Here is a 3,821-nt window from a genome sequence, read left to right as displayed (position 1 = left end):
TGGTGGGGGGAGGAGGGGGTTTGACACCAGGAGATCCTGGTGTCAAAAAAACCTATGCCTTAAAAAGCAGGGGGGTGCATCTGGTGGCAGCATGCAGGGCCAGAAGCCAGAGCCTGGCTGGCTGGAGTCACACTTAAGGTGCCAGCCAGGCTCCGTGTTGCCAGATTGCCATGGCTGCAGCTCCTGGTGCTGGCCTCAGCCTCCCCTACCCCACCTAGGCAGCGTTCTCTCTAAGCTGTGCGGTGTGTGCGGCCACACAGGCACGCCTGGCAGCACGGCGTGTGTGCACCTACACGTCTGCTCATGCCACGCAGCTTAAAGGGAACGCTGCACCCAGGGCAGCATGCCATGTGCCAGACCATGTGTGTACAGGTGTTTCCTGGAGAAAAGCAGCAGCGGCACACACGGGGATGGGCCCTTGGTGTTTAGAAACCAAAATACTGTATTTACTCGAGTAGAAGATGAGCCTAATTATAAGACAACACCCCCAAAATTAGACTCTATATATGGAAAATCTATACATTCATTATAATTTTCCAGGTATAGAATCTAATTATTGGAGGTTTGCTTTGAATTTGTCTCCCTCCAACTGTTACAGCAGAGAAAATCAATCTGGGGAGATCAGGTAGCCCCTTTTCCCTCTAGCAGCATCTTGCTCTCTCCTTACTGTCAGACCTGCCCTTCCTGAGCATGTGGAAGTGAGGAGCAAATCTGAAAGCAATAACCTTGAAATTAAACATGGCTGTAGCAATGTGCATATAGTACCTATACACCTGCTGACACCAATGCTGTTTGTAGGGTTGGCGGCTTCTGCAGGTGCCCCCCCAGATTCAGAAGGCACCAGCCACTCATAACTTCCAGTCCACTTCTGGGTCCACTGCCGAGGATGCCAGGGGGCCCCCCCATGTCCTTCTGGCTCAGCGATTGGCCACAGGGGGATCCCAAGTGCCCCCCCCCAGACCCAGGAGGCACCAGTTGCTGAGCCAGGGAGGTACAGCCCTCCCCCCCCGCATGCTCTCCGGCAGACCAGGAAGTGGACCAGAAGTGCTCTTGCGGGACATTCCATCCACCCCAGCATCGCAGCATTCACAAGCTGCCTGCTACCTTGAGGTATGTAGAAAAAAAAATTAAAGCTGTGTCTATGTCCGAATTGCTGAATCTTTCCCAATCTCTCTGAGTCAGTTCAGAGGGTTCTGATTCAATTTGGAGAGATTAAAGTGTCTCCTGATTCAATTCGGAGATTCGGCCACCAAATTGGATCAAATCTCTGCCAAATTGAATTGGAGACCGACACTTTGCACAGCCCTACCAGATACCCCCTCTCCCCCCCACTGACCTGCCAAAGGAACCATGTGTTAATTAACTCCTACTCATGACTGGAAGCAGGTGTTATTGTCACAAGTCCTGGGATGCTTCAAAAATTTATATACAGATAAGGCATAGGGCAACCTGATCCAGCTTTACCTCATAGAGGACAGGGCCACAATAATCATATGTGCCAGGCTGAGGGGGTAGATAACAGAGGGATTCTGAGTGAACTGTTTGGAGCCCTGTTTCATATTGTTGGCCAAGCATTTAAAGCTAGTGAAGAAACAGTGATGATTGGAAATGGGAAAGACAGGTGCAGTTCAGCTGTGGGACTGAGAGGAAGTCAAAATATATGCAATGTTGTGACTCACCATGACTTGAAAAAGAGTTGGGGTTGAGGGGGACTACACTTAATGGGCACTGCCTTTCTGATCTATACTTGTTAGGCACTGCACTAACCTATCCTTGTAATACCAGTGACAGTAATGTGAGCTAGGGGCTGAAAGCTAGCAGCTGGAGCTGGAATGAAAGGGACATTGTAAATGTAACAGGGAAAGGAATATGGACAGATGCACAGGACCATGCGTGTGATTATTGTAACAGGCATGTGGGTGCACAGATATGAGGTTTTGTTACAAATGTAAAGTTTTGAACATGGGTTAAGGATTTTGAAGAATGGGATGCTAGACATTATATCTATCTATCTATTGACTTATATTTTTACAAAAAAATGATTTGCATGTTTGTCCATGCATTTTATAATCATGTTTAGTGTTGGCTGTATTTAATCAAGTTTATAGCTGGTTTCTATTGTTAAGAGTTGCTGCATTTAGCAGCTGTTTAACGATGGACAATGTATTTAGTGAGATTTCCTTGTATGAGACTATAAAATGAGGGGGCTTTTTTCCCATGCAAAGTGGGGGAAAATCCCTTGTCTTGTATTTGAGAAAATATGGTAGATATACTCCACAGTCTTTCTGAGTATTGAGGTTAGACTGATTGGTCTTTCATTCCAATATATAATGCACATTGGGTTGTGACACTGTTTGTCTAATCAGAGCTCTATCTAGGATCCTGGTTTGTAGAGAGGGAATGGTGACAGACCTGTATTCAGAGGTGATTGTTAGGGGACTTCAATCTTGTCTAAATTACCCAACAAGACGTTGAATGAGTGCATACATTCTGCCAATGCAGACTTGCATCCATTGTCTCTAAAAATGGTTCCCATACTTCATTAATGTGTTTTAGTTAATGTGCTTTACTTAATGCACATTAATTCTAATACTGCCATTGTGAAGTACTAGGAAAATGCACATTAGCCTGGCTTAACATGCAATAACTAAAGTGCATGCTTTTAAGTGATGCTTAATGCACATTAGCCTATTTTAATTAAGTAAAAAATGGGCTTTTATATACATACTTTTCTGTCCCATGACGTGCCAACGAACCTGCTGCTTCCACACGTGAGCTGAGGTGAACTTGCTGCTCTGCGTGCAGTTGTATAAACACTAAAAGGCGCATCAGCCCACAGAAAATGGCAGTGGTGTGCTTTTGAACGAAAGCACCTCTGATAGGTTTTAGTTCAAAAGTGTGCCACTGCTGTTTTCTCCCTGCTGACATGCATTTCGCCGTTTATATAACTGCAAGCATCACAGCACCAGGTGCTTTTCAAACTGCCCCGCGCTGGGGTGCTTGTATGTGTAAAAATGCCCCTCATTTATACGTGAGGCTTTAATGTGTATTGAAATGGGCTAATGCACATTAAAGTGCACGTGTAGACTTGCCCAAGGACATGACAATCCAAAAGCTAGCTCACGCTTGACATCCTCTGGGTTTAATCCACCACAATCCGCTGGCTGGGAAATTGGCTCCGTGGTTGGACCCAGAGGGTAGTAATTGATGGCAGTCACTCATGATGGTGTCCTGTGGCCAGTGGGGTCCCCCAAGGCTCTGTCCTTGGACCCATGTTGTTCAACATCTTCATTAATGATGTGGACATTGGAGTCAGGAGCAGACTGGCCAAGTTTGCCGATGACACCAAACTTTGGCGCAAAGCATCCACGCCAGAAGACAGGTGGGTGATCCAGGCTGACCTGGACAGGCTCAGCAAATGGGTGGACGAGAACCTGATGGTGTTTAACACCGAAAAATGCAAGGTTCTCCACCTTGGGAAGAAAAACCTGCAGCATCCTTATAGGCTCGGCAGTGCTATGCTGGCTAGTGCTACGGAAGAAAGAGACTTGGGGGTCATGATTGACCACAAGATGAACATGAGCCTGCAATACGATGCTGTGGCTAGTAAAGTGAGCAAAACCCTGGCTTGCATCCATAGATGCTTCTCAAGCAAATCCCGGGACATCATTCTCCCCTTGTACTCGGCCTTGGTGAGGCCGCAGCTGGAGTACTGTATCCAGTTTTGGGCTCCACAAAAAAAAAAGGATGTGGAGAAGCTTGAGAGAGTGCAGAGAAGAGCCACGCGCATGATCAGAGGTCAGGAAAGCAGACCTTACGAC

The sequence above is a fragment of the Gavialis gangeticus genome, unplaced genomic scaffold (assembly GCF_001723915.1).
Source record: "Gavialis gangeticus isolate Ggan-Ray unplaced genomic scaffold, GavGan_comp1, whole genome shotgun sequence".
NCBI classification, from domain to species: Eukaryota; Metazoa; Chordata; order Crocodylia; family Gavialidae; genus Gavialis; species Gavialis gangeticus.
Note: the sequence above shows the minus strand (reverse complement) of the source record.